The 21,957-nt window shown below is 44.5% G+C and overlaps 1 protein-coding gene across 6 annotated transcripts in view; it reads left to right on the top strand.

Moving 5' to 3' along the window:
• LOC140740502 (RNA-binding Raly-like protein) overlaps positions 1-21,957 on the top strand; it is a 1,929,462-nt gene that overhangs the window by 1,412,255 nt on the left and 495,250 nt on the right. The window lies entirely within an intron of this gene.

Raw genomic sequence — 21,957 nt, 5'->3', positions numbered from 1 at the left:
AAAGTACTGTAGAAGGTTGTAAATCTAGTCAGCTCCATCTTGGGTACTGCCTGCAAAGTACAAAAATTACCAACTTAGGAGTTGGTAATGGAGGCAGTAGATAGGGCAGTCCAGTGCTCCGATTGTAAGATGTGGGAAGTCAGGGTGAGCACAATTGTCCCTGATGACTACACCGGCAAAAGGTGCATCCAGCTGCAGCTCCTGACAAACCGAGTGAGGGAACTGCAGCTAGAGCTGGATGAACTTTGGGAGGCAGAGGCAGTAATAGATCGAAGTTTCAGGGAGACAGGCACCCCTGAAAGTCAGGAGACAGGGAGCTGGGTGACTGTCAGGAGAGGGAAGAGGAATAGACAGAAAGAGCAGAGCACCCTGTGGCCGTTCCCATCAACAATAAGTATACCGTTTTGGATACTGTCGGTGGGGATGACCTACCAGGGACAAGTTGCAGTGTTTGCGTCTCTGGCACCGAGACTGGACCCTCAGCTCAGAAGGGAAGGAGGGAAAAGAGGAGAGCAGTAGTGATAGGGGATTCGATAGTTAGGGGGCAGATAAAAGGTTCTGTGGGAGAGATTGAGAATCCCGGATGGTCTGTTGCCTCCCTAGTGCCAGGGTCCGCGATATCTCAGATCGAGTTCTCGGTATTCACAGGAGGGAGGGTGAACAGCCAGATGTTGTTGTCCACGTGGGGACCAATGACATAGAGAGGAATAGGGATGAGGTCCTGAAGAAGGAATATAGGGAGTTAGGAAAGAAGTTAAAAAGCAGGACCTCAAGGGTGGTAATCTCGGGATTGCTGCCTGTGCCACGAGACAGAGAGGGTAGGAACAGGAAGTTATGGCAGATGAATGTGTGGCTGAAGAGTTGGTGCAGGGGGCAGGGGTTCAGATTTCTGGATCATTGGGATTGACTCAGGGGAAGGTGTGACCTGCACGAAAAGGATGGACTGCACCTGAACTGGAAAGGGACCAATATCCTGCCAGGCAGGTTTGCTAGAGCTGTTGGAGAGGGTTTAAACTAGTTTGGCAGGGGGACGGGAATCAGAATGTGAGTGCAGAGATCAGGGTAGAAGGACAGGCGCATGATGCTATGTGTTCTGAATTGGTGAGGAAGGACAGGCAGGGGTCAAAACATAAATGTAGCCAGTTAGAGGGGTTGAAATGTGTCTATTTCAATGCTAGGAATAATAGGAATAAAAGGGATGAACTTAAAGCATGGATCAGTATGTGGAACTACGATGTTGTGGCTGTTACTGAAACTTGTCTGGAGGAGGGGCAGGATTGGCTGATGCAGGTACCAGGGTTTAGGTGCTTTAAAAGGAATAGGATGGGAGGTAGAAAAGGAGGGGGGGGAGCAGCGTTACTGGTCAGGGATAGTATCACGGCTATAGAAAGGGAGGATGCTGCAGAGGGAGTGTCCACTGAGTTGGTGTGGGTGGAAGTCAGAAATAGGAAGGGACCAATCACTGTGCTGGGAGTAGTCTATAGGCCCCCAAATAGCCCTTGGGACACTGAGGAGATAATTAGGCAGATTTTAGAATGGTGCAGGAAATACAGGGTTGTAGTTATTTATGGGTGATTTCAACTTCCCTCATACTGACTGGCACCTCCTGACTGCAAGGGGGATAGATGGGGCTGAATTTGTCAGGTGCTTTCAGGAAGGATTCCTGACACAGTATGTGGACCGGCCGACAAGAGGAGAGGCTATACCGGATCTAGTTCTGGATAATGAACCTGGTCAGGTGGCAAACCTCTTGGTGGAGGAGCATTTTGGTGAGAGTGACCACAACTCCCTTAGCTTCAGCACAGCTATGGAAAAGGATAAAAACAGACAAATTGGAAAAATGCTTAACTGGGGAAGGGCTAACTATGAAGGGATGAGGCAAGAACTAGCGAGAGTAAATTGGAAACAGATGTTCAAGGGTGAAAGCACAGAAGTAATGTGGAGGAAGATTAGGGACCACTTGTGCTGGGTTCAGGATAGGTTTGTCCCACTGACACAAGGAAAAAATGGTAGGGAAAGGGAACTGTGGCTGATGAAACACGTGAGGCAACTCGTCAAGAGGAAGATGGAAGCATATGTTAGATATAAGAAGCAGGAAGCAGGAGGGGCTCATGAGAAATACAGGGTAGCCAGGAAGGAGCTTAAGAAAGGACTTAGGAGAGCTCGAAGGGGGCATGAGAAGTCCTTGGCATGTAGGATTAATGAGAACCCCAAGGCATTCTATGTGTATGTGAAGAACAAAAGGATGACAAAAATGAAGGTAGGGCCGCTAAAGGATAAAGAAGGCAACATTCCCAGAGGCAGAAGTGATTGGGGAGGTCCTAAATGAATACTTTGCTTCAGTATTCACAAGTGAAAAGGACCTTGATCAGAGTGAGGTCGAAATAGAACAGGCCTGTGTGCTGGACAATGTGGAGATTAAGGAAGAAGTGTTGGACCTTCTTAAAAACATCAAGATTGATAAGTCCCCACGGCCGGACGTGATATACCCCAGGTTGCTGTGGGAAGTGAGAGAAGAGATCGCTGGAGCATTAGCTATGATCTTTGTATCCTGCTGTAGGGAAGGTGCCGGAGGATTGGAGAATGACAAATGTAGTTCCCTTGTTTAAAAAAGGTCATAGGGAGAATCCTGGGATCTATAGACCGGTGAGTCTTATGTCGGTGGTCTGCAAACTATTGGAAAGGATTCTTAAGGATAGGATCTACGAGCATTTGGAGAAGTACAGTCTACTCAAGAATAGTCAACATGGCTTTGTGAAGGGAAGGTCATGCCTCACGAGCATTGTTGAGTTTTTTGAAGAGGTAACAAAAGAAATTGATGAGGGTAGGGTGTTAGATGTGGTCTACATGGATTTTAGCAAGGCATTTGACAAGGTCCCCCATGAGAGACTCATCCAGAAAGTCATGAGGCATGGGATCAGTGGAACCTTGGCTGTTTGGATTTTAAAAAATGGCTTACAGGAAGAAAGCAGAGTGTAGTAGAAGAAGGAAAGTATTCTGCCTGGAGGTCAATGACTAGTGGAGTGCCGCAAGGATCTATCCTGGGACCCCTGTTCTTTGTGATTTTTATAAATGACCTGGATGAAGAGGCAGAAGGATGGGTGAGTAAGTTTGTGAATGACATGAAGATTGGAGGAGTTGTGGATGAAGCTGTAGGTTGTCGAAGGTTACAAGAGGATATAGACAGGATGCAGAGTTGGGCAGAAAAGTGGCAGATGGAGTTCAATCTGGACAAGTGTGAGGTGATGCATTTTGGAAGGACAAACCAGAAGACTGAGTACAGGGTTAATGGTTGGTTACTTAAAAGTGTGGATGAACAGAGGGACTTTGGGGTTCAAATCCATGCATCCCTCAAGGTCACTGCACAGGTTGATAGGATAGTTAAGAAGGACTATGGGATGCTAGGCTTCATTAATAGGGGGATTGAGTTCAAGAGTAGAGAGGTCATGTTGCAACTCTACAAATCTCTGGTAAGACCACACTTAGAGTATTGAGTTCAGTTCTGGTCACCTCATTATAGGAAGGATTTGGAAGCTATGGAGAGGGTGCAGAGGAGATTTACCAGGATGTTGCCTGGATTGGAAAACAAGTCTTATGAGGCAAGGTTAGCAGAGCTGGGACTTTTCTCTTTTTAGAAGGACGAGAGGGGACTTGATAGACGTCTACAAGGTTATGAGAGGCATAGATAGGGTGGATAGCCAGTACCTGTTTCCCAGGGCACGAATAGCAAACACCAGAGGGCAAATGTACAAAGTTAAGGGAGGGAAGTTTAGGGGAGACATTATGGGTACATTTTTTACACAGAGGGTTGTGGGTGACTGGAATGACTTGCCAGGGATGATGGTGGAGGCTAAAACATCAGGGGTATTTAAGAGCCTCTTGGACAGGCACATGGATGAAAGAAAAATAGAGGGTTACAGGGTCGTGTGGGTTTAGTACAGTACTTTTTTTTAGGAATATATGGGTCGGCATAATGTCGAGAGCCAAAGGGCCTGTACTGTGCTGTAGTGTTTGAGTGTCTAGTAACGTCTTTAGGGAGCGGTGTCTCAGAAAGGTGGCGTCCATTATTAAGGACCTCCAGCATCCAGGGCATGTCCTTTTCTCACTGTTACCATCAGGTAGGAGGTACAGAAGACTGAAGGCACACACTCAGCATTGTATCAGAGGCAGGCGGGGCAGATCTCAATTGTTTGTTGCACTGAAACTTTGCTGTCAGCAGATACATAATATGCTTCTTCCCCTCTGCCATTCGATTCCTAAATGGACTTTGATTCTTTGGGCACTACACACAAAATGCTGGTGGAACACAGCAGGCCAGGCAGCATCTATAAGGAGAAGCACTGTCGACGTTTCAGGCCGAGACCCTTCGTTCGGACTAACTGAAAGGAAAGATAGTAAGAAATTTGAAAGTAGTGGGGGGAGGGAGAAATGCGAAATGATAGGAGAAGGCCAGAGGGGGTGGGATGAAGCTAAGAGCCGGAAAGTCTATGTTCCAAGTCTATACGGGTATCCGTCCCCCTCTTTTCCTTCGCTACATTGACGACTGCATTAGCGATGCCTCCTGCACGCATGCTGAGCTCGTTGACTTCATTGACTTTGCCTCCAACTTACACCCTGCCCTCAAATTTACCTGGTCCATTTCCGACACCTCCCTCCCCTTTCTTGAACTTTCTGTCTCCATCTCTGGAGACGGCTTATCTACTGATATCTACTATAAGCCTACAGATTCTCACAGCTATCTGGACTATTCCTCTTCCCACCCTGTCTCTTGCAAAAATGCTATCCCCTTCTCACAGTTCCTCCGTCTCCACCGCATCTGCTCTCAGGATGAGGCTTTTCATTCCAGGACGAAGGAGATGTCTTCCATTTTTTAAACAAAGGGGCTTCCCTTCTTCCACCATCAACTCTGCTCTCAAACGCATCTCTCCCATTTCCTGCACATCTGCCCTCATCCCATCCGCCCGCCACCCCACTCGGGATAGGGTTCCCCTTGTCCTCACCTACCACCCCACCAGCCTCCAGGTCCAACATATAATTCTCCTTAACTTCCGCTACCTCCAACGGGATCCCACTACCAAGCACATCTTTTCCTCCCCCACTCTTTCTGCTTTCCGCAGGGATTGCTCCCTACGCGACTCCCTTGTCCACTCGTCCCCCCCCCCCATCCCTTCCCATCTATCTCCCTCCTGGCACTTATCCTTGTAAACGGAACAAGTGCTACACCTGCCCTTACACTTCCTCCCTCACCACCATTTAGGGCCCAGACAGTCCTTCCAGGTGAGGCGATACTTCACCTGTGAGTCGGCTGGTGTGGTATACTGTGCCCGGTGCTCCCGGTGTGGCCTTTTATATATTGGTGAGACCCGACGCAGACTGGGAGACCGTTTCGCTGAACACCTATGCTCTGTCCACCAGAGAAAGCAGGATCTCCCAGTGGCCACACATTTTAATTCCACGTCCCATTCCCATTCTGATATGTCTATCTATGGCCTCCTCTACTGTCAAAATGAATCCAAACTCAGGTTGGAGGAACAACATCTTATATACCGGCTGGGTAGCCTCCAACCTGATGGCATGAACATTGACTTCTCTAATTTCCGTTAATGCCCCTCCTCCCCTTCTTAACCCATCCCTGATATATTTAGTTGGTTTTTTTTCTCTCTCTGCCCATCACTCTGCCTGTTCTCCATCTCCCTCTGGTGCTCCCCTCCCCCTTTCTTTCTCCTGAGGCCTCCCATCCCATGATCCTTTCCCTTCTCCAGCTCTGTATCACTTTCGCCAATCACCTTTCCAGCTCTTAGCTTCATCCAGCCCCTCCAGTCTTCTCCTATCATTTTGCATTTCCCCCTCCCCCCACTACTTTCAAATCTCTTACTGTCTCTCCTTTCAGTTAGTCCTGATGAAGGGTCTCGGCCGGAAACGTCGACAGTGCTTCTCCTTATAGATGCTGCCTGGCCTGCTGTGTTCCACCAGCATTTTGTGTGTGTTGTTTGAATTTCCAGCATCTGCAGATTTCCTCGTGTTTGTTCTTTGGACACTACCTCACTTTTTAAAAAAATATACAGTGTTTCTGTTTTTGCATGTTTTAAAAAATCTATTCAATATACATAATTGATTTACTTGTTTATTATTGCTTTATTTATTTTCTCTCTCTGCTAGATTATGTATTGCATTGAACTGCTGCTGCTAAGTTAACAAATTTCACATCACATGCCAGTGATAATAAACCTGATTCTGATTCTGATTCTGATCTGATGCATTAGAAGTTGAGGAAGGTTAAAAGGAAATGCATGATGGCACCAATGTATATCAGCAACTCTCTGCGGGCTGCAGAAAATTGTTCTAGTTTTCCTTTTAAATATTCTTTTGAATTACTTTCACTGCCATCTGCAGCACGTAAATTTCTTCTTAACAACGGACTACGGAATTACATCAATCATCTTCAGATCTCACGATTGATGATTGATGCCGTAGCTCTGGTAGAGCAGTTAAGTGCAGTGCCTTTAAGGTCATTGCCATTGCTGGAAATACAGCAGGGGAGGCGGAATTCAAACCAGGCAGAAGTGCAGAGGGATGAGGCTTCCTCTACCCAGCATCTTGAGGGTGAATGTGCACTCGCTGGAAAATAAGACTGACGATCTCAGGACAAGGCTGTTGTATCAGAGGCAGATGGGACAGATCTCAATTGTTTGTTGCACTGAAACTTTGCTGTCAGCAGATACTTAATAAGCGATGGTAAGACCAGAAGGTTTTACCATTTTCACATTGGATTGTACTACGAACTGTGGTGAGAAAGAAGGTAGGGCAGTGTGTACTTTATAGTCAGTTCTCTTTGCTGTTTGGACATGGTGGCTGTGTTGACCTCTTGTTCCCTAATAATCAAATGTAGACCATTCTATTTCCTTCAACACTTCTCATCCGTGATCCTGATGCAGTTTATAAACCACCAGTTGCTGGCTCGTGAAACTACACAATGTCATCTGCAGACAAGAAACAGCCCATCCAGACACATTTCAAATTATAGTTGGTGACTTCAAGCAGGCCTATTTGGGAAAAACCCTGCTTGTTGCATCAGAGGTCTCAACACACTAGACCACTGCTATACTACGATAAGGAATGTGTATCGTTCCTTCCCGAGACTGCATTTTGGCAAATCAGACCATTTGGTTGTACTCCCATCACCTGCATAGAGACAGAGCCTAAAGAGCAAGGCTCCAGAGATCAAGACAACTCAGAGGCGGTCACAGGAGGCTGAGAAATGGTTACACAGTTGCCATGAGTCAGTGGACTGGGTTGTGTTTAAGTACTTATCTGAGTATCTGACTGACTACACCAGGGTTATAATAGACTTTATTAAAACAGCTGTGGATGAATGCGTCCCCGTGAAATTGTTCAGGGCTTATCACAATTAGAAGCTTTGAATGAAACATGAAATCTGGAATTTGCTAAGGGCAATTTGCAGAGTCATTCAAGTCTAGAAATCAAGAATGCTACAAGAGGTGCAGGAGTGATCACCAGAAACCCATCTCTTGATTCCGGACTACACTGGAATCAATGAGGGATGCTTGACAGCTATGGCACAGCTTGAATGCCATAACCTCCTAAAAAATTAAATCTAGCAACATGAGCTCCACTTCCAGTGAGTTCAGTGCTTTGTATGCTCGCTTTGATCACCAGAACAGGGAGGACCATCATGCACCCCCATATCTCCTGATGATTCTTTGGTCTCAGTATCTGAAGATGACATGTGGGCTGCCTTCAAGAGAGTGAATCCAAGGAAAAGCATCCGGTCCAGAGGGAGTACCTGGTTGAGTACTGAAAAGTTGTGCCGACCATTTGGCTGGTGTGTTCACGGATATCATCAATCTTTTGCTTTCGCTATGTGTGGTACCTAGCTGCTTCAAGCAGGCTTCAATCATACCGGTGCCCAGGAAGAGCGTGGTGACCTGTTTCAATGACAATCACCCAGTGGCACTTACAGCCGCAGTGAGGAAGTGTTTTGAGAGGCTGGTGTTGAAACATATCAACTCCTGCCTAAGAAGCAACTTGGATCAACTCCAGTTTGCCTACAAAAGCAATAGGTCCACAGCAGATGCCATCTCATTGGCATTTCACACAGCCCTGGAACATCTGGACAGCACAGATGCATACATCAGGATGCTCTTTATGAATTATAGCTCAGCATTTAACACCATCGTCCCCTCAAAACTAATCAGTAATCTCCAAGACCTGGACCTCAATACCCCCTTGTGCAATTGGATCCTGGATTTCCTCACTTGTAGACCCCAGTCAGTTCTGATTGGTAAAAACAGCTCCACCATAATCTCCACCAGCACAGGAGCACCACACAGATGTGTGCCTAGCCCCCTTCTCTACCTGCTTTACATCTATCACTGTGTGGCTAAGTACAGTTCCAACACCATATTCAAGTTCGCTGATGATACCATTGTTGTGGGTATCAAAGGTGGTGATAAATTAGCATGTAGGAGGGAGGCTGAGTGGTGTCATAACCACAACCTCTCACTCAATGTCAGTAAGACCAAGGAACTGATTGTAGACTTTAGGAAAGGGAAACCAGAGGTCCATGAGCCAGTACTCATTGGAGGATCACAGGTGGAGAGGGTCAGTAACCTGGGTGTCACTATCTCAGAAGACCTGTCCTGGAACCATCATATAAATGTAATTGCAAAGAAAACACGACAGTGCCTCTACATCCTCGGGAGTCTGCAGAGATTTGGCATGACATCAAAAACCTTGACAAACTTTAATAGAGGAGTAGTGGAGAGTGTATTGACTGGCTGCATTATAGCCTGGTATGGAAACACCAATGTCTTTCAAAAGAAAATCCTACAAAAGGTAGTGGATGCTGCCCAGTACATCATGGGTAAAGCCCTCCCAACCATGGGGCACATCTACATGAAACACTGCCATCAAAAAGCATCATCCATCATCAGAGATCCTCAGCACACAGGCCATGCACTATTCTTGCTGCTTCCATCCGGTAGAAGGTGCAGATGCCTCAGGACTCGCACTACCAGGGTAAGAACAACTACTCTTGAACAAAAGTGGATAATTACACTCATTCTATTTCTGGTGTCCCACAACCAAAGACCTCACTTTAAGGATTCTTTATTTTGTTATTTCATACTCTCATTATTTATTGCTATTTATTTATATTTGAATTTCCACAGGTTGTTGTTCATTGATTCTGCTTATAGTTACTATTCTATAGATTTTCTGAGTATGCTTGCAGGAAAAAGAATCTCAAGGTTGTATGTGATGACATGTATGTACTCTGATTTTACTTTGAACTTTAAATGAGGTGCTTAGAGGGATTCAGTGGGTGAGGAGAGGGAGACTGGGCAAGTGAATCATGAATTAGAGAATAGGACTGGGGCAACAAGCTTTTAATTACCAGCAGAGATAATGTGTCACCTCAAAGAACCTTTGTCAAGGCAATCTTCAGTCTGAAACACTGACTGTGTCTTGCTCCACAGATGCTGCCTGACCTGCTGAGTGTTGCATTGTCTGTTTTTATTTCAGATTTTCAGTATCTGCAGTTTTATTTTGACATTCAAGGTCTTCATTATAACAAATAAAACATTATAACTTTAATTGGAATGCTTTCATTCAAACAAAGGCGAGACGTTGATATGTGCGTGCATGCCAGTTATTGCATGTTGTCTGGATTTAAATGAATTGTAAGCTGTCATTGAAGATCTGCAGTGAAGGCATCACTGATCATCTCTTAAAAAAGAGAGAAAATTGAGTCAGCTTTTCCCTTTGGTGAACATGGAAAGCTCTGGGAGGAGAGGAACGGGGTGGGGGTGGTGTCTAATTGATTGCAGGTTCCTTTCCTTATACGAGGGATGATGGAAGTTTGACATTCCCCATGCACAAGGCTTCAGATGCCTGGCCACACAGAGGAATAAAAAAAGCTTAAGAGCAGGCTTATGGGGGAACTCCGCGAGGCTATGAGATGGATTTTGCAGTCACAGTTAAAGATGATCCTACGAGGTTCTTCAGGTACTGAAGGGAATTCTGAGGGACAAGATCTACCATCACTTGGCTAGTTCTGGCCTGATTAGGAACAGCATAGTTTTGTGCATGAAATTTAATGTCTGATGAATGTTTTGGAGGCAAATAAGGGGCTAGATGAAAGTAGGATGTTGTCTATATGGACTTTAGTTAGGCCTTTGACATGTCTTGCATGGCTGATCTGGAAGCCAGCGAGTTAGATTCAGAATTGGATCGATGATAAGCAGAGGGTGATGGTTGAAGGTTGATTCTCTGACTGGAGGCATGTGACAAGTGGGATGCCCCACAGGTCAGTGTTGGGACCTCTTTTATTTGGTATTTATGTAAATGATTTGAGTGCAAATGTAGATGGCACGATTAGCAAGTTTGTTGATTATGCTGTTGGATGCTGATGCTTTTGTAGAGCAAAGTTTCTTTGGAAGTCAAGAATGAGGCATAAAACATGTTTTATTAAATGTTACAAGTGCAGAAAACAGACAAGAAGCAAGAGCCAAAAGAGTAAAGGAAAAGGCAAAGGTTGTGGGTATCTCATACTCAGACTAAAGATAACAAAATCCTATTGATAAGAGCTAATCTATAAAATAGCCACATTCAACTGGTGTGAAACTTGCTACTGAAAACTAAGGAAGCTACTGAAAAACATAGAAGCAACTTTACATTAATTGCTGGAAAATTCAAAGTTCAAGTTCAGAGTAAAATTTATTATCAGAATAGATACATGTCACTATATACAATCCTGAGATTTCTTTTTTCCAGTGGGAATACTCAGTAAATCTGTAGAATAGTAACTAAACAGGATCAATGAAAGAGCAAGAACATAGAAGACAACAAACTGTTGAACTGTTGAAATAAATAAATATTGAGAGCATGAAATAACAAGATAAAGAGTGATCATTGGTTGTGGGACCATCTCAATAGGTGAGTGTAATTATTCCCTTTTGTTCTAGAGCCTGAGGGTTTGGGGTGGTGTGGTAAACTATGTATACCTGTCTGGACACGCCCCTCTGCTGACTGCTCCTGTGGCTCCTCCCACAGACCCCTGTATAAAGGTGATTGGAGGCACTGCTCCCCCCTCAGTCTCTGAGATGTCGTGCTCCCTTTTTGCTGCTAATAAAAGCCTATTGTTCACTTCCAGTCTCCTAGAGTTATTGATGGTGCATCAGGTGGTAACTGTTCTTGAACCTGCTGGAGCGAGTCCTGAGGTATTGTACCTTCTACCGGATGGAAGCAGCAAGAATAGTGCATGGCCTGCGTGCTGAGGATCTCTGATGATGGATGATGCTTTTTGATGGCAGTGTTTCATGTAGATGTGCCCCATGGTTGGGAGGGCTTTACCCATGATGTACTGGCCAGCATCCACTACCTTTTGTAGGATTTTCTTTTGAAAGACATTGGTGTTTCCATACCAGGCTATAATGCAGCCAGTCAATACACTCTCCACTACTCCTCTATTAAAGTTTGTCAAGGTTTTTGATGTCATGCCGAATTCCTGTAGCCTTCGAAAGGAAGTAGAGGCGCTGTTATGCTTTTTCTGCAATTACAATTATATGATGGGTCCAGGACTGGCCATCTGAGATAGTGACACTCCAAAATTTAAAGTTACTGACCCTCTCCACCTATGATCCTTGAATGAGTACTGGCTCATGGACTTCTGGTTTCCCTGTTTGAAAGTCTACAATTCAGAGAACAATTATGTGTATATAGGTGATTATATAAGAATAGGGAAGTTAAACTACAAGAAAATAGCCGTTCTTCACCCCAATCCAACAATGCTTAATTAATATTGTGTAGATCAGCCTGTTATAGGAAAGACTTTGTCAAGTTGGAGAGAGAGCAACTGGAGGAGACCCATGCAATCACAGGAGAGCGTGCTAACACCACACAGATGGTGTCCAGGGTCAAGACTGAACCTGGGTCTTGGAATTGTGAGGCAGTGGCTCTCACAGCCATTTTGGAAAGTGCTCTGTCAATTTGTTTTATTGACAAGACTCGATCCTCTAAGTTTACTTCTTGAGTCAGGAGTAATGCACAGTTGTCAGCCTCGTGGAAGTACAATTTATCATCAAAATGAAATAACAATCCTATTTAAACAGCTGGAGCTCTGTTTACTATTAGGACGGAATTTATATCAAGATTGGTTAAATCTGAATAAGTGCATTTTCAGAATGTGATTATGGTTTGAAGGATCCAGTAATGGATTTACATTAACCACATTTCCTCTTCTGTCCTGAATTTAATAATCCCATTTAAAAAAAAATACATTTACAGTTTCAATAACCTGGCTCGTCAGTTTGTATATGGCATTAAATTACTTGGACTAGCACAGATTGGAAAATTACTTCTGATCCAACTCCCGTGCCTCTAAAGGAAGTGGGATTCGAGAAGTTGGAGCTGTTAAGTCATGGAAAAGGCTCAGTGAATGGAGAATATGAAAGTCAAAAAGGGACATAACTTATACCTATAGTTAATGTAGATATTTGTGTGAATACATTGATGAGTACAAATATAAATAACTCACCTGAATTGTAGCCAATTCTGCATGAACCATGCAAAATTCAATGTAACTTCCCATATAGAGTATATATTATGGGATTATTTTTAAAAAGGAGCTGAGCAAAACCTCATTTCTCATCAGGTTTACACCTACAAAGAGAGGTCCAGTGAAAGAGATCAGATGTTCTGCATGAATGACTCTGAATCTGTGGGGCATGTGGGAAGTCAGGGCATTGAGTATAGAATTCATGAGGGACATAGATCGGGTGAACATACTTAATCGTTTTCCCAGGGAAAGGGAGCTTAAGGACTAGAGGGCATGTATTCCACAGGGACCTGAGCGACAAGTTCTTCACGTAGAGGACGATGAGTACATGAAATGGACTGCCAGAGAATGTGGATGAAACAGAGACTGCAACACATTTTAAAAACATTTGGAGAAGTTCATGGGCAGGAGTGGTTTGGAAGGATAAGGACTAGATGTGGGATGAGCTGGTGGGCATGGATGAGTTGGGCTCCTTTAAATATTTCTCTAAAACAATTTTTCAAATTAAAGTTCAAATTTGTTGTCATTCAACCATGCACATGTGTACAGCTAAATGAAACATTGTTCCTCTGTGGCCAAGAGGCAAAGCACAGTACATACAGTCACACACAGTACTTATAATACAGTACATAATATTAGCACAGGCCCCCGAGTGGCATGGTATGAATATTGATGGTGAATAGGATGTTGTCCTGGAGCCACGTTTCTGTAAGAATAAGCACACAGCAGTTCCTCACTTTGCCCTGGGTCAGTTGCAGATGAAAGTAATCCAGTTTGTTTTCCAGGGAGCGAACATTGGCGAGCAGTATTGACAGGAGAGCTAGCCTGCAGGAGTTGGCTTTTAACCTAGCGCGGATTCCAACAGCTTGCCACATTTCTGTTTTCTCCCACATCCCCCCTGGGTGGCTGTAACAGGCAATGCTGTGGTGTGAGTGCCTGGTCCGTGCAATTTTTGACCACTACGTTGTTCAAAGTTAAATTTTGATCACCGTTGCATCTATGATGAACCTCGGGAAACTTGTTGTGTTTAAAAGCATCAAATACAAATTGTTGTTCTGAGGCTCGGAACTAAAGTGTAGTATTAATTTACTTTTGTATGGCAGGATTAGATGGAAAGTTACACAGCCATTTTTCTGAAGATTGGATTGGTTTATCAGAGTAATTGATTGAGCGGATTGTTCATGGTCCAGGGAAGGAATGGATTGGACTGATCAAAAAAAGTCTTTTTTCATTCCACACTTGAATGGACGTAGGCCGGGTAATTTGTCACAATTTCTGCTATGCTTGCTGGGTCTGTGGATTGGCATTCATGGCAGAAGAGGTAATAACCATCTGACTATGTGGTATTGATGCAACGACCAGTGTACCTGCAGCATGAGTCATATTGTCTGACAGTCTATCAAGAACCCATATGTACTAGTCCCGTTTCTTCATTCTCCTCACATTCCCATCATTTCCCTCCAGATTCTACAACTCAGTAGGAATAATTTGCATTGGCCATTTAATATTCCAGCCTGATTATCTTTGGTGAATGACAGGGATACCCATGGGCTCACAAGGAGAATGTACAAACTCCGGGGAGGCTGGCAAGATAGAAGCCGGGTCACCGGTTTTTCCAACTGCTGGAACTCCAAGTTGTTACCTTGACAATTTAGCATTTTGTTTCACAGGCTCTAGCTGGGTATCTTGCCCAGTTGTCAGACGGTGAACTCAAGAGTCGTGATTTCTCACACTGCAGTCACTTGTAGCGGAGATGGTGTCCAAAGTAAACTCTCTGTAATAATGCAGCAGCTCTAATGTTCTGCTTGTCTTTCGTTTCACAAGCTTTTCTTTCAAACTCGGATTTATCTGTTACATGTACGTCGAAACATTTGGTAAAATGTTTCATTTGCATGAACAACACACACAGCTTTGGGATGTGCTGAGGGCAGCCCCTATGCATCACCACACATTCCGGTACAAACACACCTTGCCCACAATGCTCAGCAGAACAACACAAAACACAACAAGCAACAAAATAATCACAGCAAAGTGAGCCCCTTTCCTCCCTCTGACTCACTCACACACACGGACAGTCTGTCAGCTCCAGGACAGCCCTCCAGCCGTCAGGCTTTCAACTCTGGACTACCGATCAACCTTTGAGCCCCAAGCTTTGATATCAACCTCAGGACAAGTCGATGACAGGACTCCAAACACTAGGCTCAAACTCTGGGCATGCTGGCTGAACGGCCCTTGTACGTTCTGCTTGCAAAGACTCGTGTGGAACAAAGGCCTGGACCGCAGATGTCCTAAGTTGCACGACCACATCACAGGCTTCGAGCACAGAGCAGACGCCTGGGCCTTCGAGTGTGGAGCAGACGCCTGGGACTGCAGATGTCTTGTGTTACACGACCACGTCACAGGCTTCGAGCACGGAGCAGACGCCTGGGCCTTCGAGTGTGGAGCAGACGCCTGGGACTGCAGATGTCTTATGTTACACGACCACGTCACAGGCTTCGAGCACGGAGCAGATGCCTGGGCCTTCGAGTGTGGAGCAGACGCCTGGGACTGCAGATGTCTTGTGTTACACGACCACGTCACAGGCTTCGAGCACGGAGCAGACGCCTGGGCCTTCGAGTGTGGAGCAGACGCCTGGGACTGCAGATGTTCTTCGTCACCCGTCCTCATTGCTGGACTTTAAACATAGAACAGAGAACAGGACCTTTGTTAGAGATGAGAAGAGCTTGGATTGATTTTAAAAAATGCAGAAGGAATATCTGATAGAATGTATCTACAGCGCTGACTCATGTCACTTACGGCCACATCATACCATCCTTCTCTCTGAATTTGTAAAAGGAACCGACTGGCAGGAGACATCTGTGGAACAACTTGATGTTCTTGGCTGCCATAAGCGTTGAAGTCATAATCCTACAAACAAGTTAACTGCAAGGTTATGGCTGGCAGCTTTGACTGGATCTTTTCATCTCTTGGACCAATACTGGCCCAATTCAGAGTGCGAGACCCAAAGCCACAGGGCCTTGATAGACCTTTAAGTGCAGTTTCACCCTGTTTTTGACTGTGCGTGCAATGTCCATTGCTCTGTTTCTGCAGCCATCATGGGTTGAAGTGTTGTTCCAGCCTGGGGGCTACCTCGGCAGCATACGAGATATCCGTAGATTGCTTTCTCTGAGGGACCTCGACTGCAGTTTTCAGTGTCTGCTCATCTATCTCCATTCTCTCCATGATTTCAGGAGTCATTCACAGGCCGTGTTCACTTGTGCTATGAAGAATTGTGCTGGCTGCTGCACTACTGTGCCATACACATTTCGATGTACATGTGATAAATAAAGATAATTTTTAGATCCTTATCTTTATTTTCCCTCTAAATCTTAAACACAAGAGATATTGCAGATGCTGGAAGTCGTGAGCAATGCACACAAAATGCTGGAGAAACTCAGCAAGTTGGGCAGTATCTATGGCGTGGAGTAGTCAAAGTTTTGAGCCAAAGCCCTTCATTAGCACATGCTGACACTGGAGAGGGTTCAAATGAAACGTAAAAATTAGTCCAGGATTGAGTGTTTGATGACCTTGGGCCTGTATTCACTAGAATTCAGAAGAATTGGGGTGACCTAATTGAAAGGCCTCAGTAGAGTGGTTGTGGAGAGGATGTTTCCTAAGGTGGGAGAGTCTTGGACCAGAGGACATAGCCTCAGTATAGAGGGGCATCCTTTTAGAACAGAGAGGGGGAGGAATTTCTTTAGCCAGAGAGTGGTGAATCTGTGGAATTTGTTGCCACAGACAGGTGTGCAGACCAAATCATTCGCTAAGGCAGAAATTGATAAATTCTTGATTAGACAGGGCATGAAAGGATACAGGGAGAATGCAGGAGATTGAGGATGAGAGGAAAAATAGATCAGCCATGATGAAATGGAGGAGCAGACTTGATGGGCCAAATGGCCTAATTCTGCTCATATGTCTTCCACTCTTATTGGTCTTATACACCCCAACCTTCCTGGAATCCCCATAACCATTAACAAAATGCAGAGGAAATTGTTTGGATTCCAGCAAAATACGATGACATCTTTATGTGTGAGCTTTCCTGGCAACAGAATATGCCCTTGAGTATTGTTTCCATCTCAGCCTTTAATGAGTCCCCAGTCTCATCTCAAGAAACTTATACCTGCTGAACAGGCCACTTTTTAACAAAGAAAAGGTCGAGATTCAGAGACAGGTCGTGGATGATGCTTGGGGAGGAAAGCTCTTGTACTTTTTGATCATTAGTGAGTTTTCCTTCTGTGGCAATTGATCTTCCTCCCAGATGTTGTGTCTGACCTTGAATGAAGTGAGAGGTCACTGGGAACTAATTGAAGAAGACTGGCTTCTCTCCTGTGCCCTGGCGAAGGTTTAACCCTCAACTAAAATTACTGAACGCAGATTACCTACTCATTATTTCATTGGTGTAAAGCAACAAAGAGTGGAATGGCTCTGAGTATTAAAGTGCCAGGCAAATGGAAGCTCAGCAGGCTCTCCCAGTGTAGAGGTGATCATACCATGAGCAGTGACTGCACTGTGCAGGACAGGAAGTGATGCAATTGAATGGTTCCTTCAGTGCTCATTCCCCCCACCCCTTCTCAGTTCTGATGAAGAATCTTCAAACCAAAATGCTATAACTCTTTCTCTGTCCACAGATACTGCCTGACCTGTTGAGTGTTCCCAGCATTTCCAGGCTGTGTCATCTCACTGTTTGAAATTGCATTGCACACTTTGGATAGAGTCAAAAACACTACAGGACAGAAGGAAATGTCGAAATTGAACCTGCATCCACCATTTCCATTGGCAGCTCATTTCACACTCTCAGTTCCACCTCTAAGTGAAGAAGTTCCCTGTCATGATCCCCTTAAACACCTTTTTCACCTTTCACGCTTAACCTGACTTCTAGCTCTAGTCTGTATTGTTTTCTGTGCAGGAACAGTAATGCGTGAGATTATTTAAGGCAATAGAAATTCAGATCTTCCTACATGGAGTATTTTAAGCAGGGCAGTTTGAGTAAGTTCCACATTGTCTGCCTTGCCTTTTCACAGAGATGGTGTTTTTCACCTTGTGTCCTCTTTCCCAGTTTTGGCTATGTTCTTGTGCTCACTCTCTGTTGCTTTCATAGACTAGTTAGGTGCTGCTTCTGTGCATTGAAGCCACCTTGCACTTCCAGCCAAGGCTCAGTGGAACTCCCTGGTCACTAAGACACTATTGGAAACTTGCTCTCCATGGCCACTGTATCTAGGCCTTCCTGTATTCAATAGGTTTCAATGAGAACCCTCTTTATTCTTCTAAACTCCACTGAGATGTTGATGACTAGGAACGTGATGCTGCGCACCCTCTCCACCAATAACCCCTCAATGTGAACTGGGTGTGTTCTCCCAACTTCCCCTTCCTGAAGTCCACAGTCAATTCCTTGTTCTTACTGACATTGAGTGCAAGGTTGTTGTTGTGACACCATTCAACCTGCCAGTCTATCTCCTGTACGCTTCCTCATCGCCACCTGAGATTCTGCCCCCAAGTTTTGTCATAGGCGAATTTGTAGGTGGTATTTGAGCTGCACCTAGCCACGTAATCATGGATGTAGAGTAGAGCAGTGGGGTAAGCATGCATGATTGAGGTGCTCCAGTGTTGATTGTAAGCAAAGAAGAGCACCTTATTTCAACTTCTAATCAAAATCCGAGTACATCCACATACCCTATATTCCAATAAATTGTTCAGATGTGGTTCATTATTGGTCAGATGTACATCACAACATACGGCCTGAAGATGGGCAGGGACACCCCAACATAGCGTGCCCAGAATGTTCAGCAGAACAACATCGATAAAGCAAGCCCCTTTCCTCCCTCCCATCCACCCACCCACCCACAGACAGTCCTTCCAGGACCTGCTGCCTCTGGGCCTCTCTTCCCCAGCTGGCTCATAGAATCAGGTCTTTGGCATTGGGCCTCGACTTCTGAACTTTCAGTCAACCTTTGGCCTCTGATCTTTGGTATCGATGCCAGGAGCTGCCATGATAGGGCCCCAACTTCCATTGCTTTCACAATACCATTTTGACTTTGCCTCATTTCATCTCAGGCACCTTGCCATAACATCTTTAACAACCGCTCCTGACATTTCTTTATGACACCTCCTAAGTTAACTGACTCACTCGCTTTCTCTATTTCTCTCTATCTTTCTATCTCACTATCTCTCTATATCACTCTATCTCCCTCTCCACTCCCTCCCCCTCCCTCTTACTCCCTCTCCTTCACTCCCCCTGAATCTTACTGCTGTACTGCAGTCTTCTACTGATCCAGAGAATGTTTGTAAATTCTATGTGCTACAGTCTGTGTACTGTCTGCTGCTGGTACTGTGCAAAGCACCTTGGTGCCAGAGGAATGCTGTTTAGTTTGGTTGTTTTTATGTGTATGGTTGAATGGCAATTGAACTTGAACCTGAATTCATCTGCCATCTTCTTTCTTTCCATTTTTACTTTTGTTAGGGTCACCACTCACTTTCTTAACTCTTGTTTAAATTTCTATGGAAGCTTTCATTATCCATTTCTTCTTTCCAATTGAATCAGTCAATTATTCCCATCTTGTAAATGAACGTAAGAGTTTTCCGTTACAATATAACGGTGTATTCTGCTCCGTGACCCATGTTTAGCTCGTTGATGATTATTGGAGAATGCTGGACTAAATGTTGTCTAAGGACTGAAATTCAACTTGCTTACAATCATTGAGGGATACAGGTGAACATCAACCATCCATTTTCTCATCAACCCCACTATAATCCATTTTATTTCTCCACATTCCCATTAACTCCTCCCAACCATCTCCACCCCCCCCTCCCCCCCACGACTCTAACACTCGTCTACATGCTGGGGGAAATTTTCAGTGGTCATGAACTGATATGGGAGCATCCAGAAGAAGTCTTAGCAGTCACAGGGAATATAGGGGATATTTGCAAACTCCACACTTTATTATTTAAAATTGTAAGCTGTGTCTTCTGTTGTCTGCTGGAGCTCACTTGGCAAAAACTTGTAATGACCTCAACAGGCAGAATTAGTTTTCACCAAACCATTGATCAAACACCAACAGCATCTTTCCTGCAGCCTGCTCGCATGCAAAAAAAAATCAAGGATCAACTTTATTCGTCATACATGTATTAGGAATTTGCATGTGACATACCACAAGAAAATGATAAAGAATTATATAAAAATAAAATTAGAGGTTAAAGTACAGATATGGAATAAAATGTGCAATAATACATAAATACCAGCTTGTATTTACAATACAAACAGCATTATGGAAAGTGATTACAGTGCAGGGCAGTGACTGGCTAGAATGAAGAGGGTGAGGAGTGCTGGCTAGAATGACTGATCAGATTAACTGGTCCATGAGCCAGTGCTCATCGGTGGATCAGAGGTGGAGAGGATCAGTAATATTAAATTCTTCTGTGTTGTTATTTCCGAGGATCTGTCCTGCATCCGGTACATAAGTACCATTGCCAAAAAGTCATGGCAGTGCCTATCCTTTTCTAGAAATTTGTGAAGATTCGGCATGTCATTGAATACATTGAGAAACTTTCATAGATGCACCGTAGACACTGACTGAATCACGGCCTGATGTGGCAACACAAATGCACTTGCACAGAAAAGCCTGCAAAAAGTAGTGAATACAGCCCAGTCCATCAAAGGTAAAGCCATCCCCACCGTTGACACTGCTTCCATCAAGAACCCTCGCCATCCAGTCATGCTCTCTTCTCACTGCTGCCATTGGAGGTACAGCAGCCTTAAGGTCCCACAGGACAAGGTTCAGGAAAAGTTACTACCCTACAACTACCAAGCCTCTGAACCAGAGTGAATAACTTCACTCGCCTCAACACTGAGCTGACTCCACAACCTATGGACTCAACTTCAAGGACTGCTTAGCACGTGTTCTCAGTAGTATTTTTACTTATTAATTATCATTGTTTTGACTTTCTTTGTATTTGTACTATTTTATCACCTTCTGCACATAGGTTGTCCATCTTTGTATGCAGTTTTTCAGTGATTCTTTTGTGTTTCATTGTATCTACTTTAAATACTGGACAGAAAATGATCCCCGTGATAGTAGTATATGGCGACATATATGTACTTTGATAATACATTTATTTTGATCTCTGAACTTTATAGACTTAACTTTATTGGTTTTAGAGAACAGGAAATATGTTAAAATTAACAAACAATTTGGAGTATTTAGTTGCATTCAGCTGAAAATTGGAAATATTGTCCAGCCCTCTGACTGCTGCTAGGTGTACTGTGTGATCTGGGATATCGCTTCGGCTGCTTGTTGTGCCTGGGCTGGACCTGTTGTGCATCGATGGCGGCATGCAGCGGGACACTGAGCGTAAAGCTACCAATCACCATTTCCGCCACTGCCTCAGAGGAGTTTGCAGGCTCTCTCTCTGACCACATTCCGAAGACATACAGGTTAGGGTCAGCGAGATATGGGGTGCTATGTCGACACTTGAGGATGGCCCAGTACAATCCTTGATGATTTAGTTTGACACAAAAAGTGCATTTCACTGTCTGTTTCGATGCACATGTGACAAATAAAAGTAATCTTTGTCTTTCTCTATCCATATCTGGTATGTCCCTCACACTGAACAGCTTCCGGTACCTCTGGACATTTATTTGAAGAGGGCAGGGGGTTGGGATTCAGAGTACATGAAATGTGAGCTACCGAGATGCAACACCTAACCTGCCTGAGGATTCAGGATGATGGAGAGAGCCCAGAATCCCCAGCTGAGGTTGGGGGAGGGGGGCGTTGTTGTGGGTCACTCTGCTTCCAGTGCAGAGTGAGACACTCCCACAGCTGGGTTTCAGAGGGACACCATTATACTTCAGCATCTGCAGAGGGGTGTAAACTCCCCACCATCAAATACATCCACAAAAGGTGATTGTATCAAAAAGGCAGCACCTATCATGAAGGACCCCCACCAGCCAGGACATGCCCTTTTTTTCATTACTACCATCAAGGAGAAGGTCCAGGAGCCTGAAGGCACACAGTCAACATTTTTAGGAACAGCTTCCCCCCTCTGCCATCAGATTTCAGAAATGGACCATGAACACTATCTCACTATGTTTAGATCTTTTTGCATTATACACACACGCACTCAGATACAAAGGAACGCAAAGCAAACAAGTTTCATAACATATGTCAGTGATAATAATTCTGATTCTGATTGCATTGTTCCTTTAACATCCACACTAAGTAGAAATTTTAAGCCCAGATTTAAAAATTCAAGTGCACAATCTTGCCTGCTGCTTTCAGGCATCATGGTGGGAAACCTGCACCGTCACAAGTGCTCTGTTGATATTTAAAATATCCCTTAGCTCTTCT

The sequence above is a fragment of the Hemitrygon akajei genome, chromosome 17, assembly GCF_048418815.1.
Source record: "Hemitrygon akajei chromosome 17, sHemAka1.3, whole genome shotgun sequence".
Classification (NCBI taxonomy): domain Eukaryota; kingdom Metazoa; phylum Chordata; class Chondrichthyes; order Myliobatiformes; family Dasyatidae; genus Hemitrygon; species Hemitrygon akajei.
The sequence above is the reverse complement of the archived record's forward strand: the minus strand, read 5'-3'. Positions and strand labels throughout refer to the sequence as shown.